This window comes from Mesoplodon mirus (assembly GCF_964341445.2).
Source record: "Mesoplodon mirus genome assembly, chromosome: 6".
NCBI lineage: Eukaryota > Metazoa > Chordata > Mammalia > Artiodactyla > Ziphiidae > Mesoplodon > Mesoplodon mirus.
Window position 1 is genome coordinate 138,053,383 of NC_138982.1, and position 23,938 is coordinate 138,077,320.

General features: G+C 42.8%; 1 protein-coding gene and 1 pseudogene across 11 annotated transcripts in view; one reads left to right on the forward strand and one right to left on the reverse strand.

Annotated features, from left to right (window-relative positions):
• The window catches only part of SETD4 (SET domain containing 4), a 434,330-nt gene that overhangs the window by 312,419 nt on the left and 97,973 nt on the right, over positions 1 to 23,938 (reverse strand). For 7 of the 10 annotated variants that reach the window (XR_014294474.1, XR_014294475.1, XR_014294476.1 and 4 more), the window contains one exon: positions 8,939 to 9,040. The gene's annotated coding sequence lies outside the window, so the exon portion shown is untranslated. Of the gene's footprint in view, positions 1 to 8,938; positions 9,041 to 22,915; positions 23,172 to 23,938 lie in introns of those variants that run through there. The other 3 variants (XR_014294477.1, XR_014294479.1, XR_014294483.1) reach the window with 2 other exon arrangements.
• LOC309807047 (large ribosomal subunit protein uL14-like) lies at positions 11,350 to 12,422 on the forward strand (annotated as a pseudogene). Its single transcript has one exon. The product of its transcript is annotated as a large ribosomal subunit protein uL14-like (transcript).

Genomic DNA, 23,938 nt, shown 5'->3' on the forward strand with positions numbered 1-23,938 from the left:
CTTTCTCTCGTGCCTCCGTTCACGACAGCACTTGCAGGTCCGTATCGGGACCGTCCAGCGGCCCAGCGACACCTGCGTTCAGGCAGCCCTGACTTGTGCTCTTGTTGAAGCCCCTAGTAGGGACCGTCATGCTGCCCCTCCCCCCAGGGCTGCACCCAGGTCTCTCTCAGCCCTGCAGCCTGCTTCAGGGTGGCCATCGCCCCATTAGCCCAGGACAGTCCCAGTTTACACCGGTTAACCTGTCATAATGATTATTAGCACCTTCTTTTATTCTGAAAAGAGTCCTGGTTTGGATAATAAATTTCATGGTAACTCACCTTTGGGGAACATTCTCCCCACCAACACACCTTTCCTATCTGTGCAACTGTACAGTTGGCTGAAAAATGGGACTTTTGCACTTGTGTATTCCCATGATTATATGCCCTGGGCCCATCCATGGTTCCCCAAGGCTGACGTTGGCCGCTTCTAGACCATCTACTGGTCCAAGATAGACTGATCACACGTGTTCTCTACTTTCCCCTTTCCAACAGGTTGAACTCTAATCACATCAGATACACTTGTGCATGGATATTCATCAGGGTCAAACTCTAACATATGGGGTCCTGTTGATTGATCTGTATTAGAAAATAAGATAATGTAAAAATAAGATAAGATAATGTAAGTTAGGGATGATACTCAGTTGTAAGTCATCATCTGTGAAACCTTTTACAGAGGCTTCATTCAAAATTTAAATAGGATAAAATTCACAAACATCATGATTTGCTCATAATCGTTGGTGACTCCAAAGAAAGTCACAGACCTCCTTCAAGTTACTAATGAGAGTTACATTCAAGTGTCTTTAATTTATAAATGTCATCATTATTCTTTCCAACTGTGGACATGTACCTACCACCACTTGGTAGACACCCAAGGAGTACTTGTTGATTCATTTGTTAACAGAAGGGGAACCACTGCTCAGGCCACATTTGCAGGCAGCATTGCAGGGGAGAAGAGCTGGGACAGATGGTCAGACATACCTCTCTCTGCAGCCTGGCTCTACCCTCCTAGTCCTCTTCTACTTTGAAGAGTCTCTGAACCTCTCTGAGGCTGTTTCCTACTCCCTGAAGTAAGGATAAGAGTCACCAACCCCCTAGCATTGTTATACTACTGCACCTAACAAATGAATGAATAAAGAGGATTGTGGTATACAACGGAATACCACTCAGCCATAAAAAAGAACGAAATTTTGCCATTTGCAGCAACATGGATGGACTTGGAGGGCATGACGCTAAGTGAAACAAGTCAGACAAAGAAAGGCAAATACTGTATGATATCACTTATGTGTGTAATCTAAAAAGTACAACAAATGAGTGCATATAACAAAAAGCAGCAGACTCACAGAGAACAAACTAGTGTTTACCAGTGGGGAGGGTGGTGGGCAGGGGCAATTTAGGGGTGAGAGAGAACATAGCCAGTATTTTGTAATACGTAACTGTAAACAGAAAGTAATGTTTAAAATGTATAAAAATGTTTTTAATTTAGAAAACAATACCGCACTTAAAGTGTTTGATACAGTGCCTGGCATCTAATAAGCTTTCAGTCATTATTTTTATCTAACAAATGCACACTGTGCTTATTAAGTGTCACACCCTGTTCTGAGCACTTTGCAAATACGAATTCATTTAATCCTCATAACAACCCCATGATATAGATAGTAAATGTTAGTACTATCCCCATTTTACAGGTAAAAACTGAGACAGAGAAAGTTTAGGTCCCCTGCCTGGGGTCCCACGGTTGGTTACCACCCAGTCAGACTGGCTCTAGACACTAATCTCTTCACCGGTATGCTAGGCAGCTCTGCTAGTTTTCCACACTGGTTGAGAGCACAGATGGTATCATTAGGACCCACTGAGGCCAGCTGATCAGTGGAGCTGAGGTAGGAGCTCCACAGTAGCGTCTGGTATACAGACTTGGACACAAGGACACTTACTGTCACCATGACACACCAGGATGGTGACCCACTGAGATAATCAGTAGCCAGATAACTCTAGCTTAAACCCAGATGCGTCCTGCATCAACTTCTATTACATTTTTTTAAAAGACTTCTGTTTTCTCCTTGCATTGATCTGAATCAACACGGAATCCACATCCAACAGCACAGGTTCTCCAGGTAAAGAACCAATGTCAAATTAATCCTTCAAAATGGAAGTGTTTTGAAGGGCTCTGCTGCTTTCATTTTAGAAAAGACACATAACTCAAACTTTACATCAGAGATACATTCAGTCAAAAAACAGGATTTACTGAGGGCTAGCAGGACCTCCTGAGCTCACCAGTAGGTGAGGGACAGGACCTGTGATGTTGGACTGTGTCCCCCCAAAAAGATACAGTGGAGTCCTAACCCTTAGTACCTCAGAGTGTGACTTGATTTGGAAGCAAGGTCTTTACAGAGGTCATCAAGTTAAAATGAGGTCATTAGGGTGGGCCCCAATGCAGTATGACCGTGTCCTTATAAAAGAAGGGGAAATTTGGACACAGAAACAGGCAAACTCCGAGAGAAGATGATGTGAAGAGAGACAACGAGAAGACAACCAGCTACAAGCCAAGGAGAGAGATCTGGTATGGAAGATTTCCTCACAGCACTCAGAAGTAACCAACCCTGCTGATACCTTGATCTTGGACTTCCAGCCTCCAAAAGTGGGAGAGAATACATTTCTATTGTTTAAGCCTCCCAGCTTGTGGCACTTTGTTACAGCAGCCATAGGAAGTTAATACAGACTTTGGTATCAGGAGTGGAGTGGCTTAAACTCAGAAACCTAACTGGCAAAGAACGGAGGGGCACCCCTGAGACACACAGTGAGCTGATGTGAGTTAGACAGTGGGCAGACGGGGCACACCCCCAGGTGAGACCAGAAGACTCTCTTCCTTGGCCTCGATTGGAGGAGGTAGGGGGTGGTCCACATGCTCTGAACACTGAGGGTGACCTGCCCAGGGGAGCCAGGAGCAGTCTTTACTGTCCCCATCCAGCTCAGTGCCCCTGGCCATTCCAGCCAAGAGCAGACATGTCTAATCTCTCCATGTCTAAGCTCTCCAGGTCAGACCTCTGTCTCCTTCATGTTGAGAGTCCTCTCGACTGGGCTGTGGGTCTCTTGATGCCTACTTGACTATGAAGAGGGACAGCCTCAGCTCCTAGAAGATGGGGCAGGCATATGTCAATGTGGCTTCCTCTCTACTTAAATTAACCCTCACCTAGTTGGTACAGAGGTGTAGCCAATGAAGCCAGTTGAAACTGGGAGTGTTACCCCGTAAAAGCAGAAGTCTTTCCCCATATACTCTTACCTCTGTCCTTGACCTCAAGCCTTGCCTAACAAGTAACCTCCTGGCCTGTGTACTCCAACGCCTCTGTGCTGCCTCTGATCACTTGTCTGATGAACACGTCACTCTACCCTTTAAAATCCTAACTCCTCCGCACCCTCAGTGATTACAATTCCCGGGCTGGTGCCATGGAACGGAGGCACAAGTGTAGCAGGGATGGTTTGATCTCTGTAAAATATTGCATTTACATTCAACATCATCTTGAGCTGAACCCTCCAGATTTGGAGAAATCACTTCTCTTACTGAAATTTAATTACTTCTGTGATTTTGGTCTACCAGAAAAAAATACAACGTACAGAATATAAATAAGAAACAGAATAGGCAGTGCCAGATATCTGACTGCATTTTTCCTAATATAAATCATATAGGTCCTAATTCCCTTCAAACATCTTTTGCCCTGTAGATGAAATATAGATACCTTTATTTTTAATAAACAAAGGGGGAAAGGATCCTTTATGCAATATTTTCTTGGAAATACCAAACATCTAGCCATGTCAAGGATCAAATAACCTAAAATTAACCAAATAAAGCCTTAACCATTCCTACTGTAGTCACAGAATATTCAATAACATGGAGGAATTATTTGTACATCAATGTTAAAGGAAAAAAAGCAGAATTCAGGATTATATATTTGTTATATATATATATATATATATATATATATAATCACACAATAATTATATACATGTATAGAAAATGAAAAAAAGGAAATGCTTCAAATAATGGTAATTATAGCTGGGTGATAGATACCAGGTGCTTTCTGCACCTTTGTGTATTTTCCAGATTTACTAAAATAAGTTTGGATTACTTTTTTTTTTTACTTTTTTAAAATTTATTTACTTATTTTTGGTTGTGTTGGGTCTTCATTGCTGCGTGCAGGCTTACTCTAGTTGCAGCAAGCAGGGGTTACTCTTCCCTGCGGTGTGCGGGCTTCTCATTGTGGTGGCTTGTTTTGTTGTGGAGCACGGGCTTTAGATGCGCGGGTTTCAGTAGTTGTGGCACGCAGGTTCAGTAGTTGTGGCTCACTGGCTTCGTTGCTCTGCGGCATGTGGGATCTTCTGGGACCAGGGCTCAAACCCGTGTCCCCTGCATTGGCAGGTGGATTCTTAACCACTGTGTCACCAGGGAAGTCCTGGATTACTTTTTAATCAGAGAAAAATGTTGTATTTTATTCTGTTTATTAAGAATACACATACTTTATAAAGTATATGAATACCTGATTACTTTTTGCATGTAAGCAATATTAGCCCATTAGGTAAAATTTTATAGCCAAACACAAAAGTCATTATGAGTTGTGTATCGAACCCCATAGACGCACACTATACACACCTGTAAATAGCAATTAAATAAAATATATAGGTTGTTATCACTTGAGCGAGTTTAGTTTTTGGTAACTGATTCTGTTTCCACTTGCCACAAGAAATATATCCTCTTTATCTACGTCCTCCCTTGCTTTTTTTAGGTGTATAAAATGACAGCTTATGTGAAAATCAAACTGAGGTCAAATTACCAATATTCTGTGTGTGGCTGGAGGTCAGAATTACCTTTGTAAAGAGCCCTGAGGCCCAGAATGAATTTCTATTTATTCAGCAGTCTACCTCCCAAACTCAGCTAACAAAAGAAGAAGAAAAGGGCAAAAGGTTCCCAAGCTCAGAGTTCAGCTTGTGTTTGCAAATGACCAGGAAAAAGAAAGATGGAAGCAGGCACAACCAGAGAGGATAGGGGCTAGAAGTTCCTTGTATTTGTAAAGGCAAATGCTTGATTGGTTTGATTCAGCTTGAATCATTTCAGTTGCATGGTATTAGAGAGAAAAGAAAACTGTACACTGCCAGATGATGAAGAGACCCTTGATGTGCTATGTGGGCTCCGTGTGTGTGTGTGTGTGTGTGTGTATTTCTTTTTAATTTAATGGGCACCTACTATGTGCCCAGCACAGCACTAGGAGCATAGATGCCGTGACAACTGACTGTGGCCCTAAACCCTAGGAAGAGTCTGGCCACTTCTTTCTCACTTGTTGACCATGTTCTCTGACTATTTTGGGTTTTACTACATGTTATAGAGGCTTAACTCCCCTTCCAGACAATACCTGCTAAGTCCCATTGGTTTAATTGTGTATAACGCTTGTTTTGGCTTCAACAAAGAGACATCTGGATTATGGATTTCTGCAGAGATTGAAGTTAAGGCCTGCACGATACAGCCCATGGAGCACTGCCTTTCCCATCATTATCCATCTCCCCCACTCCTACTTCATGCTGCCTCACTGAGGTCAGTGATTCTAGTCTATTCAGGCTAATAGCACGTCATTCTTAGTGAGTTGCTCCTAACAATGTGTGTTGCTTTTGCACACCCCTGGCTACTTCTATCTCATTTGTGCTTTACAACATCTTTGAAAGATGGATGGGAAAAGAAACATAAGTTGAGACATAGAATGTTCTAAAACCTGGCAACTTAACACCAGTTTCCACTTTGATACTACTTAGTTCCATAGGCTGCTAGCTTTCTCCTTGCCTTCTCCAGCCTTGTCCCATTCCCACCCATTTTCTGTTATGGCACCAAAGGGCTTTTTCAGAAATGCAAATCCGATCATGATATTCTCCAATCTAATCCTGCCCAATGGCTCTATGTCACCAACCAAGAACAGTTGGAACTACTCAGTGTGTCTTCCTGGCTGCCCCTTCTGGCTGCTTCCCTCCTGCTGGGGCCAGCATTTCAGCCCCATCCAAGCCTCTGCATGTGCACTCTCCCCACCTGGACCACCTTCACCCCACCTCATCGCCAGCAGAGAAACTCCTACTCATCCCCCAAGGGCCAGCACAAGCATTCCATCCTCCATGAAATGTGTTTCTTAGAAACACTCAGCTTTTAATAAGGAAAGACATTTGAGTCAGTACCTTCTCTGGAGGAGACAGGAGAGTGGTCTTGACCTTGGAGAGAAAGTTACACTCAACCTCAGATAACCTGCATCTGTGCTTTTTCTTTCATCCAGTTCCCGTAACTAATGAAGAAGCGGACTCGGTGCACCAGGATGAAAATCACATTGATTTTTACTACTAAAGCCCTAGGAAAACAAACAAGTCATGGAACCACTCAGAGCTGGCAAGATCTCACAGGAAAATGCTCATGGAAACAAAAAATACACTTGGATATTTTCTGCCCTTGCAGGATATTTTTTCCACACAAGTGTGTCTTTCACTATCATCACTATCCCCAAGAACTTGGGGGAAATAAGATGGTTGGATTGAGGGCCCACCCAAATCCAAGATGATTTCATCTTGAGACACTCAATTTAAGTACATCTGCAAAGACCCTTTTTCCAAATAAGGTCACATTCACTAGTTCCAGGGGAACGCACCTTTTGGGGGACCACCATCCAACCTACTACAGACAGCATGCCTCACTCTGATTGAAACCTTCTCACTAACACCCCAGTTCTGAATCCTGGCTGATCACACTGCTTTCCAATTGTTGTTTCATTCCCAGGGAGCATGACCTCTCTGGAGTTTTTGAGACTTCAGCCTCTCTGCAGTTATATTTCTTGTGGAAAATCAATGGATTGGAATTCTGGTTACACACTTGAGTCTCATAATGGACTCAAGGGCATAATTTCACTTGAGTGAAATAATTGTGTATCTGTGCTAGAGAGAGAAGAGTCCACCTCTTAATGGGTCAGCCCAATACTATTCCTGAGCCTGCAGACCTGGAGCCCAATTGAAGCCTGGGAAATTAAGGTAATTTTCCTAAGGTGAGCCATCTAGGGAGGCCCCTAGAGAGACTGTCTGCTGGCCATTCCACAGATGACCTTCCCTTATGCCTGGCCAAGGGAGGACATAGAAGCAGAGAGGACCAGAGCTCCTCGGGGAGCCAGTAGGCCATCCAGGTCTTTCCACCCAGTTTTGTGCTGACCAGTGGTTTGGCCCTTTGAGTCAGTCTTCTGGAAGATAAGGAGTGGGGCCAGTCAAGATGGCAGAAGAGGTAGTGAAGAACCTTGAAGACCATCCTGAGCCCTAATGAACCATCTCAGTGAGCAATGCCCACTGTCCAAACACAAGCAGCCAGGAAGCCATGTCTAAGAAGCACATACCTCCTGAAGTGGAATTTGACATGCAACCTCGCCTCCTGGAGCAGGTGATGCCATATGCCAGCTGAAATCATACTTTCAAAGCTCTCCCTTAGCTACTATCTAAAAAGTCAGTAGAAACAGATCTACATAGAGTCTTTTTTTTTAACTGAAGTATAGTTGATTTACAATGTTTCAGGTGGACAGCAAAGTGATTCAGTTATATATATACTTATACTTTTTCAGATTCTTTTCCATTATGGGTTATTACAAGATATTGAATATAGCTCTCTGTGCTATGCAGTAGGTCCTTGTTGTTTATCTATTTTATCTATAGTAGTACACAGAGACTTCTTAACCTATTGTGTGTTGCTGGTTTTATTATTGCTGTGGGTATTTCTGCATGATTTCCAACGGATCTGGCTTCTTGGAGAAGCTGGTAGTTTTCCAGTGATTAGAACTATTCTCCATGAGAGGAAAAAGATGATAAACTAAGATCTTAAATGTCACGGTGACACTATGTGTGTGTCCTCAGAAAAACATTTCTGCTGAGAGATAAAAATCTTCTGGATGCTTTTATCTCTGAGCTTCTGGCAACTGTAGAAATTCCCTCACGGAGCACGTGCTCATGACCAGACCACAGACACTGAAACAGGGAAGAAGGACCTGATGTGAAAGGATGGAGGTAAGGGCAGGTTTGGGGGACCTGAGAGACAGAGCTAGCAGCAAGGAGCTTAGTGGCTCTAACTGAAGCGATCCTGGATTATGCCTTCTGAAGTTCATTTAACTTAAATTTACGTTCTTCTTTACGTGTGAGGTACATGGGCCTATACTGAGTGTCCTGCCTGGCTTCCCTCCATTTTCTGTGCCAAAACTCAGCCTAAATGCTGTGCCTTCTCGGTCCCCCATCAATTTTGGCCAACCAAGTGGAAATGCAGAGGCGAGCAGTTCCAGCACGTTCCTGCCCAGTTTCCTCCCAGTACCTACCTGTGTCCCCAGACATGGATGAGAGGCTGTCAAAAGGGACAGTGGTTTCCGGAGGCAAGAAAATGGCTTACTAGTATGAAGGGGCCAGGGAGAGGGCTGTGCATGTTTTGAATTTCATTTCAGACCTAACCTTCCCCTCAGTCTCTGCCTAATAGAAAAGAAATAGTGAAAGACTCACAGACTTAGAGAACGAATTTATGGTTACCGGGCAGGGGGAAGGGTGGGGGGAAGGGATAGTTAGGGAGTTTGGAACTGACATGTACACACTGCTATATTTTAAATGGATAACCATAAGTCCCTACTGTATAACACAGGGAACTCTGCTCAGTATTATGCGACAACCTAAATGGGAAAAGAATTTGAAAAAGAATAGATACATGTATATGTATAACTGAATCACTTGGCTGTACACCTGAAATTATCACATTGTTAGTTATAGCACTGTTAATCAACTATACTCCAATATAAAATAAAAAGTTAAAAAAAAAAAGAAAGAGTGAAACATTCTGCAAAAGATAAGCAGTGGAATCATTAAGTGCTTACTTTTAGGAGCAGTGTTCTAGAGACATACCCTCACAGCTCTTCAGACAGGAAATAGCAATGTAATTTCAGGAAATATCAATGATCTTCATGGCTTAGTATTTCCTGTAAAGGCATAGAGAAAAGGGGGGAAATGACATACTCAGCTTGCAAAAACTGCAGCTTCTAAAAAAAAAAGAAAGAAAAAAAAACTGCAGCTTCTAACACATGCCAATTCCTACTTATCTAAAGGCTTCAAAAGTCAACCCCAACATGAATAAAGAAACCTCCTTGGTTGAGGACTGTGTTTATATTGGTTATTTACAATATTCTATCACACTGACACTCCAAATGCTAAGTTTCCTACAAGGATTTTGGAATATGTCATGTAAACCAACGACTAGTTTATAGTAGATATTTTTGCTACATTGAAGAGTTTTTCACTCTCAGGTAACAATCAGACAAGAGCCTTAAGTGACAACTTTTTTTAAGCTGTCTTTTTAATGGAAGTTTTCTTTTTTGAAGGGGAAGTATGCTGTTCTTTATGACAGCTTTGTTGACACCAACAGAAATTCAAAGTAAAGCTCTGAAAGTGAATCAGGTAGGATTACCTACATGTTCTTTGAATTCAGCTCGGCTTATGGGAAATTTGTCAATTATTTTCATATTCCATTTCCAAGGAAAACATAGTCCATGATCAACAGAAGCTCAGTCAAGGAAGCATACCCTGTCACCAGGTGAGATATGGCTACATCTGGGTCAACATCATGAAGAAATACATTATCAACGTGTAAACATGAGCAGTTTTAGGAAGACAGCCTTTGCATTCCTGCCTTGTGTTTCATCGAAACCAGGACACGGAACTCATGCTTCCAGACAAAAGTCAACTCTGCTTTGACCCTTGCTTCCACCAAGTTCACCGACACTTCAGGAAAGCAGAGAGTTGCCTGGATGAAACCAAAGAATCTTCTGGCAACCCCTAAATCCTGCCCCTGACAGCAGCCTATACAAAGTGAGTCTGAGAAATGTAATACATCTTAGGAATGCACCTGAAAAACAGCAATATTATATCCACCAGGGGAAAAGTCTTCCTGGGGATTAGTGTGGGCTCTGAAACTTGATTCTTCCCAAGCTTTCATAATTGTTATCCCAATTAATGGAACTGCAGACACCATTCTTCTATTCCCAGGTACAATCATGTCACGTTCTTCTGAAGCTCACAAAGCCATTTCCTTCAACACTGCCCTCCGGGAGGGAGTCTTGAGGTTAATGACCCTCCACAGAAGACTATCATTTACTTACTGTACAAGTGCATTTTCTTTGCATTTCAGTCATGCCCTGACCTTGGAGAGGACGATGGAAAGGGGGATGCCTGATTGCCTTCCCATTTATAAACCGATTATTTTCCTATTGGCACCTTCATTCTGCAATCACTGACATAAAATCTTTTACCAAACAAAATGTAAGAAATGAGAAATCGATTGGATTTCTAAAGTTTGCTTTGAACTCAGCCATTAATAAGAGGCTCTTTTTTTTTTTTTTTTTTTTTTCTTTTTGCGGTATGCGGGCCTCTCACTGTTGTGGCCTCTCCCGTTGCGGAGCACAGGCTCCGGACGCGCAGGCCCAGCGGCCATGGCTCACGGGCCCAGCCGCTCCGCGGCATATGGGATCCTCCCAGACCGGGGCACGAACCCGTATCCCCTGCATCGGCAGGCGGACTCTCAACCACTGCGCCACCAGGGAGGCCCAATAAGAGGCTCTTTTAAGAAGAGAAGTCTATAGAAGTGACTCCACACCAGAACCCAGCTGTGCTACTTTCCGAGGAAATGTGGCCACATCCAATGGAAGCGTAGAAACTCTTAGTCATTTTTAACTGAATTGACAGAGAAGTACTATTTTTCTACCAAAAAAAGGGGGGGGGAGAAAGGAATGCTTTCATGTAGATCTACGCGAGCTAAACGTACACCAAAAGCTCATGCAAGGTCAATGAATAACAAAGTTTTCTGCTCCCATCACAGACTCCTTGCCGTGACGTGGCCCTCCCAGACAATCCTCCCCAGAGGGCAGCTCAGCTGCTTCCTTTCTCTTCTGCAGGTCTTCATCCAAATGCCATCTTCTAGGCAAGGCCTTCCCTAACCACCTGTTGACAATTGTAAAGCCTCTGCCCTACCATGCCCACCTGCTTTCTCCACTCAACTTTCCTTTATAAGCGCTTCTATATCTGAGATTCTCTACATTTTGTCTAGTCCTTTATTCTGCTTATTGCATGTCTCCCCTCACGAGAAGGGATGCTCTGTGAGGACCAGGAGATAACAACAACCCCTAAACAGAAATCATCATAGAGCAGACACTCCGTAAATATAAGGATATAAGATGTTTAAAATGGAAAGTCAAAATAAAATCGCCCAGCTTTTTGTCGCTCTCCGGCATTCAAGATGTCAAAGCAAGGACATAGTGGGTCCTCTGGTGTGAAATTCCGGATTCCCTTGGGTGTTCTGGTTGGAGCCATGATCAATTGTGCTGACAACACAGGAGCCAAAAGTCTGCATATCATCCTGTGAAGGGGATCAAGGGACAACTGAATAGACTTCCTGCTGCTGGTGTGGGTGACATGGTGATGGCCGCAATCAAGAAAGGCAAACCAGAGCTCAGAAAGAAGTGGTAATTAGACAACGAAAGTCCTACCAGAGAAAAGATGGTATGTTTCTTTATTTTGAAGATAGTGCCGGAGTCGTAGAAAATAATAAGGCAAGATGAAAGATTCCACCTTTCACAGGACCGGCTGCAGAAAAATGTGCAGACCTGTGGCCCAGGATTGCATCCAATGCTTGCAGCATTGCATGATTCTTTGGTGTATTTGTTAAAAAATAAAAATAAAAATTACTTGCTCACCCCCAAATAAAAATAAAAGAAAATCGCCTGCCACGAACAAGTAACCACCTTCTCTCCACTAAGGCAGACAGTATGGTGAAGCCATTGCCCAGAGAGCCGAGGATGAAATAGGAGGAGAAACATTGCTCATGCCCTGGCACATTGGATACTAAGCCTTGTGCCTTCCCTTTCACCTTGGAGCCCTGATCCCTGTGCACACCTCCACCTGAGAGACTAGAGGGAAGAGGGGAGATGTTCCCTCTGGTTTCCAGCTTGCTTGTCAACTCACTGGTGAGTTGTATGCAGGACCGACTTCACGGGAATGCAGCCTGCAGCATCCCACAAGGCTCTGCACTCGGAAGGGACCCTATGTTTGGTTTAATGCTCTGCTGTCCATACCTTGAAATTCTTAATAATTTTACCTTCCAATTTGTCTTTTATAAGTGAAATTCAGTGGGACAATGGAAGATGCGTATGAGCAGAGGAGAGTCATGAAATAAAGGAAAAACCTTCATATTTTAGTACCTTTAACGGCACTTTTCCTAACTTTCAACAAGCAGCCCCATTTTCACTTTGCACTGGGTCCCAAAATTATGTAGTCGGTCCTGGTTGTATCCATGTTATTTCTGGAGAGCAACAAAAACTTTCTAAGGTAGAGTTAATCCATTCTGTCCTATGTGGTCTGTTCTCCCAGCTTGAAAGCAACATGGTCATCTTTTTGGCTGGCAATGACCCCCATCACCAAGCTTAGGTTCAATTAAAGTAGAAATTAAGGATAGCATTTGAGGCAATGAGTTGACTTTGGAAAGAAAGAAAAAAATAAAGAAAATTCTGTTATAAAAATAATTACTGAAAATGTTAACAACAGTAGCTTGGAAACTTTGTTGTCTGAGAACTTTTCAAAAAGTTATTTATTGAAATCATATGACTATATCTACTACAACTACACCATGTATGAAAAGAAAATGGTTTAATCCACCTCTTCCTGGGGAGAGTAGAGATTAGTGACATTACCCAAGGCATCTCAAATACTGGAGAGAATTTGGCCATTCGACAATGACGCAAATTAATAAAAGGCAATGCGCATCTTTATTTTCACAACTTCCTAAGTTTGAGAAAACTCTATGAACTCACAGGTTCAATTAAAATAAGAAAAAAATTAAACGAGCTGCTAAAAAATAAAAGTTAGATGGGTCGGGGCTTCCCTGGTGGTGCAGTGGTTGAGAGTCCGCCTGCCGATGCAAGGGACATGGGTTCGTGCCCCGGTCCGGGAAGACCCCACGTGCCGCAGAGTGGCTGGGCCTGTGAGCCATGGCCACTGAGCCTGCGCGTCCGGAGCCTGTGCTCCGCAACAGGAGGGGCCACAGCAGTGAGAGGCCAGCGTACCGCAAAAAAAAAAAAAAAAAAAGTTAGATGGGTCATTCATAAATTAAATGATCATGACACCCAAATTTGGTAACTTGCAAGAAATAAAATAGTTTAACCTCATATTCCCAAATGACTAATATTTTTCTAATAGCCAGCCCTTCCCTATGTCTCTATTTCCAGGATGCTGTCAAAGAAGATGAAATACCTGAGCAGTAAAATCAAACACCTGTAGGGGCCAGACACATAACACAAATGTGTGACTCAGATTAGATACAAGATAACAGAGGAGATGGGACAGGAAGAACTTCATGTGTCCCTTATAAAGAGGTGTTTCATTTCGTTTTGTTTTGTTTTGAAGGGGGCCTGTGTTAGTCTGGGTCTTCTGAAAAGCAAAAACCAAGAGAGGATTAAATGTATGAGTAATTTATTAAGAGAAATACCTATGAAAGAACATGGGAAAGGAGCCAGTCTCCAAGAGGTGATGAACCGTGATGCAGGTCTGACGTGAGGGAAGGAGAGAGGGAAGGAAGGGAGTTTGCATGGATGCCTCCTGGGCTGTCTGGAGCTCTACAGAAAGTTCGCCAAGGCCACTGGGGGAGGCCTAAAGCCACAGTCAGAGGCGTCCCATCTCTCCCAGAAATGGACCTGCTTCAGTTTCCTGCCTCACTCAGCCTTGGAAGGCATGGCCTCAGTACCAACCAGTGATGGATTTCAAAGCTCAGAAGATGGGGCTTCTGAGAACCACTGGAGATATGCCATCATTCTCAGGGTCCTCAGGGTGCCCACAAAATACATCTGCAGAGCAGCAGTTTGAGACTCTTCCTGGGCCCAGATTACAGTTATTTTCTTCATTCTCTCGACATCTCTCCCTTGATGAACCACTGTTGTCTTTCTGTGTCTATACATCTCTTCAGACACAAGGAGAGTTTAGTCATCCAGTTCAGAGACATTGAAAGGATTCATCAGTTGAAAAACAGGACTTGCACTGCTAGGAGAAACATTTTCAAAACCAGCTGTCCTTATAGATCTGTTGGAAGTCAGTCACTGAAGTTGCCTTCAGGCCAGAAAATCTGGATCAGGTGTCAGATTGTTCCATGTCCCCACAGAGGTCACAGTGCCCTTTGCTGAATGTGGTTCCAGAGCCAGATAAGTTATGTAGGAACAAACAGCATTTTTTTAACCAATTAATTTTATACCAGTTTTTGAAACATAAAGGAATCTCTCATCCTCTTCTTTTATACAGAAAAGTGTTCCCCTCGGGCAAGTTCCAATGATCCCACAGTTCCTCCCATGGATACAGAAATAGCATCAGTGTTACATTTAAAAAGTTGAGAAGACAAAACCCTGAGCACTACCAGACCCAGGGCCTGCAAAAATATTAGCAGCAGTGTTGCCACACAGCAGGGCTGAAAGTATCATGGCTGTATTCCCCAAGGGGGCCTCAAGTTAGCAAAATTATTCGGCTGAAGGCTGAAAGAAAATAAAGAAGAAAGCTCCCTGTAAATACAGAACCAGTGAAGAGAACAACAACAAAAGGGCATCCTTTTAAAAACACAAATGAAATATGAAACACGGAGGAAGATTAACAGCTAAGCCTTCACAGGGGGGAACCAAAAAAAAAAGGAAACTTTGTTGTTGACATGTCCAAAATGCCACCTTAGAAAGCGGAGTGCAAGGGGCCTATCAGGGGGAAATGATGGTCTTCTTCTTCAAGATCTTTTCTCTAAAGGATCCAATGCCCCTAAAATAACATGGCATGCATTTTGGGGAAGAGATGAGTAGAGAAATACTTTGTCAAGAACTAACATGGGGTGATTACCAGGGAGCAAGCAGACGACTGAATAAAAAGGGGAATGGCAGTTATATGAAGGTATAGATTAAAGAAAAATCATCTAAGTGTAAACTTAATACATGTACATTTTATTGATATAAGTTATGTTTCAATGAAGTTGAAAAATCTTAACAGAAAAAAAACTAACATGGGGTATAGAAGAATAAAAATGTGAGACTTGGGTGTGAGCCACATTTTACTGATATTGTTAACCAAGTGTGTGGTTACACTGTGTGTTCTAAAAATGGAATTGTGACATGATCTGTGTGTTGCCTTTCCAGGTGATGTGTCTTCTACTAGGACATTCAAACATCCTCAAATCCATCCTGACCCCCAACAAACAGCCTGCCCTCATGTTTTCTTTCAGGAAATGGCAGCCCTGTCTATTCTGGAAACCTATCCATGTTGGAAAACTTCTCTTCTCCAGCCTTATACAACCCATCGTCAAGACCTCTCGGTTTCACTTTCTCTTGACTCCATCTGCTTCTTGTAACCATAACCTCCACCCTGGTCTAAACAAAGGTCACTTTTTTCCTACTCTCCAGAGACAGCCATCCAACTGGTCCCCTTGATTCAACTCTTTCTCCACACCCCGCGTCCTTCTCCAAAGAACAGCCAGTGACCTTCCCAAAACATAAATGGCTCATATTGTTCCACTGTAGTCTCAACCTCTCTGGTGGCTTCCAATTCTGCTTTAATTACAAAGACCCTCATCCTCAACACGCCCGACAAGATCTTCATGTGTGTGGCCCCCCTTGCTAATACATCCACCCCATCTGCTCAGTCCCTACATAGCATCAACATGTCCTTCTTCCGGTTCTTCAAATACTGTGCTCTTTGTTGCCTCAGAGCCTTTGCAAATACTGTTCTCTCTACCCCCATCTCCTCACCTCTTCCCTCCTGCATTTCATGGAGTTCAGAAGGATTTTCCTCAAGAAAGCCTTCCCTGCCACATCCTTAACTATCCTGTCCCAGAATAACTGAGGTCCTTTTCACACTTTTTGTAGTATGATTGCCATTTCAGTGTATTTATGGGATGATGTGACTAATCTCTGTCTGTATATCTAGAGTGAGGCCAGGAACCATGTCTGTTTTCTCAATTATTTCCCTTGTGGCTAGCCCAGCACCTGGCACAGAGGTGAATAATTGTGTTGGATGGATGGATGGATAAGTACAAAAATATTATAAATGCATAAACCAAATACATCTTTCCAGGGGTGGAAATAAATTTCCAATGTAGATAAATGCTAATGGGTAAATATACCACATTTTCAATGTTTTAATTGTTTTGAATAGGTAATACATTTACATGCTTCAAATCTAAAAGATATCCATTGAGAAGATTTGTTCCTACCCTGTATCATTCTATTCCATTCTTCACCACCCCTATAAGGCACCCTACTTCTACTAGTATCTTATATCCTTGTATCTTCACGCAGATACAAGCAAATACATGTTCTTAGTTTCACTTTTTCTTACACAAAAGAGAGCATACCATACACACTGTCAGTTTACCGAGAGCTTCTTACTCTTCTGTACAGGTGGGTGGTAGTCTGTTTATTTAACCCTTCCCCTCCTCTCTTTTTTATTTGCTCCTTCAAACAAGACTGCCATGAATAACACTGTGCATGTGTCATTTTGTATGTGTCCAGGTCTGACTGTAAAGTCAACTCCTACAGAAGTAGGATAGCTGGGTCAAAGTGTAAATACACTGGTAATTTTGCTAGATTTCCATCTATATGCATTTTAAAGTCTCATTTTAGAAACCTATAACTTCGAAAAAAGGTAAGTTAGGAGATAGTGGGGTAAGCCTTAGAGCCAGAAATGTCTGGGTTTGAATCTTCACTCTATTATTTATCAACTGTTAGCATGGGTTAGATAACCTCTCTGAGCCTCAGTTTTGTGGCTTCAAACAATTCCCAAACCTCCATCTGCAGCTGAGACTCTCCTCACTTATCCAGTTGCCAGCTGGATACCTCCTCCTGTATGCCCCACATCCTTAAGTTGCAAATATTTAAAACAAAACTCACGATCTGTCACTTAAACTGGATTCTATTCCTGCATTCTCCAGTCATCCACAGACACAGAGACCTGAGGGCTTTCTTCTGCTCTTTCTCCCTCTACCCACAGTTCCAATCCAGTCATCAAATCCTGGTCATTCTTCTTCCCAAATCTTTCTGGAATCTGTTTCTTCCTTTATTCTCTTTCCATCTGTCCCATTTTAGCTGTTCATAGCTTCCCACCTGGACTATTACAAAAGGGACCAGGCTAGATTTTCTGACTCTGGTCTCAGGGCCTTTTAGGACAATCTCGCTAACCAGTTGTAAAGTGATCATTCTAGAACACTAACCAGGTCTTGTTTCTCCCTGGATGAAAGCCACTTGTTGTCCTCCACCTTCTGGGGGCAGGTGTCTAAATAAACAGCATGTAAACCGTATGAACCACAGCCTTCTCTCAGCTTCACCTCCAGCCCCTCTCCTGGCCTCTGGCTACAGCAAACTTCTGCCTTCCTCTGGGAACCTATCTCACCCAAACAGATTTCTCTTTGCACAAGGAACTCTTCCTGTATGTTTTTCATTCATTTATTCATTCAGCAAATATTTCTGAGTGGCTAACATGTGACATTTATCCTTTAATTAAAAAAAAAAAGAGATGTCTGGCATGCCTCAGACTACTGGACCCCCAGAAGCTTCATTGGTGCAACAGATCCCTGAATTTTCATAGGGTAAATCTCCCAGCTCTGCTACACAGGTGTCTTACTAAGGCAGTATTTCTCAACATGGCACTATTAAAATTCGGGGACAGACAATTCTTTGTCGAAGGGTGAGGGTTGTCTCAAGCATTGTAGAATGTACAGCCCTGGACTCTACCCACTAAATACTAGTTACTCACAATCCCCCATTTTTAACAACCAAAAATGTCTCCAGACATTCTCAGGTGTACCCTGGGAGTTAAAATCCCTTGATCAAGAACCCCTGTGTTAGGGCATCTATGATACTTGCAGCACCCTGATCAGAAAGTCCAAGTAGCCTGATGTCATTAATAGGTGGGCAGAATGATGTTCGGTAGAATGTCAGGATGAGCAAGGTCCCAGCAGACATGTAGACAGCGAATGTATACTGCTGCCCTTGCCATGTGAAGGCCAACCACTCTAGATTCTCCCCGTTGATGGGGACTGAGAAGAAAGCATCTGCTAGATCAGTACTCCCATAACCAAGTTTGGGAATGTGTGTTGATCTTCAACATTCAACACATTCCACACATCTGGTACAGCAGCTTCAAAAGGGATTATCACCTGAATAAGTTTAAGGTGGACTAATAACACCAGCCATAATTCAGCTGGTCATTACAGGGATACAATGGGTAAACTGAATGGAGATATTCTAGGAACCACCACTTTGCATCCCTTATGTCTTTGACGGCGAATATCTGTAATTCTTCCCTAGGACACAATATTATTTCTGATGACCTATCTTGGATAATGGGGGAAGAACAGTTTCAGATAGTTTTATTTGGCCCTTCCTATAATAATGTCCCACACTCCACAAGTCAGAAAACCTATTGGGAGTTCTGCCAACCATTAAATATATCTATCCTATTTGGGAATCTGAGAGATAACCACAGGGTAGTTTTGTGGACCCAAAGCGCCATTATAAAATGGACTTTGGGGAAGACTTAATTTGTCACCTGGCCTCCTAAAGCTGCTAATCTAACTATGGGACCAGTATGTGGCATTTCAGATACCCTGGTACTATTCTCAGCTTAGACCTTATATACAATAGTTCTCAAAAAGTCTGGCTAGTCCCCATTCCCTAGCACTAGTTACTTGGGGAAATATCTACAGATCCCTTGAAGGGGAGGATTAGAGGAATAAATTTTCATGTATACTAGTGAGGAATAGTAATGTTCTTCTTCAAGAGGACCTCAGCCTCCCTTAGAATCTACAGATTCTAGATATGTAAACTGATTTACATTTAAAAACCAAGCAAGAAGCCATAATTTTCCACTGCAGTGACTGATGATAACATCCTGCTCTCCAGCTTTCGTTTTTGTTATTATTATACAATTTTAACAACGCCCTAGTCGGCTGTCCATCTGTCTCCTGTCTAGAAACACCACAATCTGTTAGTCATTGCCACAAATCTCTGAAGGTTAAGGCACCCTAACTGCTACTCTGTGGTGCTTCCGGTTATAATAAGCATGGCTACCTTTGCCTCTGGTGGTTAAGAGCTGCCACCTAGTCTTTTTATTGTGGAATCTCATTACCCCCATTGACATTAAGGAGTCTATGGCAATGTTTATCACCATTAAGCTCAGCCTACAGAAGACAGACACCAACCTCTCAAAGATGTCAGTGAGCCCTTAATTTGTGACTTTGTATTGCCTTCAGAGGAAGTGTCCTCCAGTCTCTTTCAAGAAACAGAGTTAAGTGGAGGGTTCTTAGGTTTTACATAGTAAATCCATTCTAATATTCCCAACTCTTTGAGCCTTACCCTTTCTTCACACTCCTGCACCTCCACTTTATCAACTGTAGGCCATCATCCTGCCTAAATGTCAAGGAACCACCCCTACAGACCAGCTCCAGGTGACCATGACAATCTAACACCCTCAAGACCAGCTCCTACCCATCTTTTCTGGTGCACATTTGACAGTTCCTGTATGTCCTTTGACACATAGATTGTTTTCCTTGGAGCGGAGAGCTGTGATCAGACCTGACTCTGGCTATTACCCAGGAGACAACAAGGGATGATAGGGACCGATAGTGAGAAAAACAATGGTCAGCTGTGAAGCATCTCCTCTGGGAGGTCATGGTGTGATCCCCTGGGAAGGGGAGGCTGATCTCTTCAAGTCATTGGGACAGCTTCTGCCAGCCGGGAAGCTTCAGGCCATTTGGGATCCAATATTCTCAGCCTCAACCAGGCAAATGTCACCATCCAAGGGTCCCACTTTTTCCTCATCAGGGAATTTCCTTTGACATAGAGGAGCCACTAAGGCTGTACATTTATTCTTTACGTTTCGAACATCTTATCATCAGATCCTGCTTTAAAAGTCTTCTGCCTTGAAGCTTGAGGAGATGAGAACCCCCTTTACAGCTACCACAGGAATACCCTGGCTTTCAAAGAGAGGCTCAAGATAGCACCTATCATTTCTTTGAAAGGCTTCGAGAGTCTTCAAAAGTGATTACCCCACATCACCGTCCTAATATTTATTGCCTCAAAACGGATTGAGTGCCAAAGTGAAATGATATCCCCACACTTCACCTCCACCTCGTCCTCATCCTCTTTAACTTCAGATAAAGGCTTTAGTAATCGTAATGCTACCATATGTGGAGGGTTGTCACCACGCGCTCACCACTGCCAAAGTGCACCAGAGGGTCTGCTTTCTAGAGCCAACCTAGGTTCCCACTCTCTTGGCCCAGGTTCTCTAGACAATAGACCCTGGGGCATATGTTTATTTGCTAATACTTCATTCAAAGGTGTGATCCTAGAGAATGGGGTGGGGGAGCGATAGAGCAGAGAGGCAGGGGAGAGGGAGCCCAAGTGCACGAGGGCAGGGTACTGAGTTGGCCAAAGCTTTGTGACAGCCTGGCTGATTGTGCAGCCTCACGTGATGTCTTCAGGAAGGTTGTAAGAACTGTTGCATCTCAGAACAGTTTCTGAGGATAAAGGAAAAATAACTCATTGACCAGCCCTTCCTATCTGCCGCCTCCCACTGGGTGAAGTTGGCCCCATGGGGTTTTCATCTCTCCACATTTCCAAGATGTCCCAGCCTCCTCCGGGGTGGTGGCCTCTTCTTGCTGGTCAGGCTGCCTGGAGAGTGGCAGAGGCAGTAATCTGACATCGTGACCACAGGAACAGAGCAAGTCATTGCTGGTGCAGCTCCAGCCAGTAGGCAAGAGGGAGGTGCAGATCTGGGCGGGTACAGAAGCTGAGTCTGGCACAAGCCCTGAACACTACCCTTGCATTTGGATTAAATAACGTCAATGAGTTGGATCTAAAGGAGGTCATTTCAGCACAGACACAAGATACAATAACATGCGAAGTCTTTTCTTATCCTTTTCAAATTCATGTCCTTAGATTTTTTTATTTTTTTAAGAAAGAAAGCTGTATAGCAGCTAAGATGTTGACATTTCCTTAATACATTCATTGAACTTGAGAAACAGATTTTCAGGGAATTCTACCTGTTTAACCAAGAAAGTTAATGTAAGAAGCCAGAAATGTTTTAAATTATAAATTCTATGCCACTGGGCACAGTCTAACAGCTCACTACTGCTATTCTGTCAGATGGATTTTTTCTCTAACTAGTCAAATTGCATAAATTCTCCACTTCTATTTGTACTTTGTAGCCAAAGCTCCTTCAGCTTCTTATAGCCTCACCAATTCTCCAGCTGAAGGACGTCTCTGACTGCAGGGCAACTCTACCTGTGTGCTGGGGGGGAAGGGTTGACTTGTCCAAAACTACAATTTGGTAAAATACAAGACAAAGGGCTAGAGAGAAAGGAAAGGATCTTTTTTTAAGTCTCCCATTTGTACTAACCGTGAGCCAAAGTGAATTTGAGGGATTTGTGTATTTTAATTGTAAAATGTACTATATCTGACTTCATTACAGATTCTGCTCTTAAAGTGACATCATATTTTATCTGGATTAGGAAAATTGTTCATTAAAGATACTGCAGTGATGAGGAATATGGGGTTAACAAACTACTATACATAAAATAGATAAGCAACGAGGATTTACTGTATAGCACAGGGAACTATACCCAATATCTTGTAATAACCTATAGTGGAATATAATCTGAACAAAAACAAAGAATCACTATGCAGACACCTGAAACTAACACAACATTGTAAATCAATTATACTTCAATTAAAAAAAAGATACTGCAGCAAATTTTTTATTGCTAAGTGTCATTTTGTGATATGAAGAATCACAACTTATTTTATCTGTTTTTTGCATTCAAATCTATCCAAAAATCTTTCAGGACAATATCCCGGTATTTCACATCGAACTTAGGGCATAGTATCCAAAACATGCTTCACTTTTGTATTAAATGAATACTACAATGCAATACAAAGCAATACAGACCAAAATCAGGAGCAAAAACAAAAATGCATTCGATGGCATGAGGGCAAATTTGTCGTGGCTGCAACGTCTCCTGTTACAGCCTACCCAACGTGCTGTCACCATATCATTCTGGTTTTGCGTTCAGTAAACCAGCAGTCACGTGGCATTTGGATGCCGAGACAGGGCAAAGTTTAGAGCATAATCTTTCATTTTAATCTTCCATCCTCATGAGATGTGACGCATATGCAGCTATCTTTGGACTGCTCGACTTCCAAACGTCCACTCCCTCCCTGCATGGACACAGGCCCACGAAGGAACGAAATTGATAGCTCTGAAGTAGAGACAGCCCACACAAAGTTAACCAGCAATAGGAATATGGAGTGGTTTGGGGTTTTTTTCCCCAATAAGAATACCGTCTATCAACATGAATCTTTTAGACAGGATCAGAAAGGGACTCCCTTAAACATCCAAGCAAACAACAGCTACCCTTGGTTCCCAGCCACAGCGCCCTCTGCTGCGTATCGAAGAGGGTCCCCCACAAGCATACTTTGCTTTAGACTCAACTATTTTTCAATTTATTCACTTTCTGGAGTAAAATGAGGATGAAAATTATGCAGTTAAGAGCCATGTAGGAAAAAAGACCTCACACAACAAAGGTATCTACTAAATGCTTGGTGAATGAATGAGTCAATGAACGTATCTGAGCAGGACATGGCACAACAAACATTTTTTTGAACCTCAGATCCTATGTAACCAGTCAAAGCTTTGGTCAGTTAAACTAAGCAATGTCCTTTTTTTTTTTTTTTTTTTTTTTTGGCTGTGTTGGGTCTTCGTTGCTGTGTGCATGCTTTCCCTAGTTGCGGCGAGCGGGGGCTACTCTTCGTTGCAGTGTGCAGGCTTCTCATTGCGGTGGCTTCTCGTTGTGGAGCATGTGTTCTAGGTGAGTGGGCTTCAGTAGTTGTGGCACGCAGGCTCATTAGTTGTGGCGCATGGGCTTAGTTGCTCCACAGCATGTGGGATCTTCCCGGACCAGAACTCGAACCCACGTCCTCTGCATTGGCAGGCGGATTCTTAACCACTGAGCCACCAGGGAAGTCCCAGCAATGTCTTTTTAATCTCTTTCTAAAATACAATAAACAGCTATCACACTTATTTTAAAAATAATAATACTAAAATATGGAAAATAAGAAATGGAAGTTCCCAAAGTCCTATTCCTTAGAGGATATCTCCCTTAACAGTTTGCTGCATATTCTTCCAGGTTTTTTTCCCATGCATATATAGAATATACGTACTTTTTTTTTTTTTTTTTTTTTTTGCAGTACGCGGGCCTCTCACTGCTGTGGCCTCTCCCGGTGCACAGCACAGGCTCCGGAAGTGCAGGCTCATCGGCCATGGCTCACGGGCCCAGCTGCTCTGCGGCATGTGGGATCTTCCCGGACCGGGGCACGAACCCGCATCCCCTGCATCGGCAGGCGGACTCCCAACCACTGCGCCACCAGGGAAGCCCTATATGTACATATTTTTAACAAATGGGGTCCTAAACTGCATACTATTCTGTAAGTCACATTTTTTTTTTGGCCACACCACACAGCTTTCAGGATCTTAGTTCACCCACCAGGGATTGAACCCAGGCCATGGCAGTGAAAGCACCAAGTACTAACCACTGGACCCCCAGGGAATTCCCTGTAAGTCACTTTTTAAATCTAAGTCTCTATTACAGACATTTTACATGTCAGAATATATAGTAACTACATCTCATTTCTTTAAATGCTAAATAATATTCCATAAGTCACTTAACTTACCCCCTATCGATGAAGTATAATTGTAAGGTCAAAAATATAGGCACTTTTTAAAAATAGGTATTGTCAAATCTGTCTCTAAAAAATTAT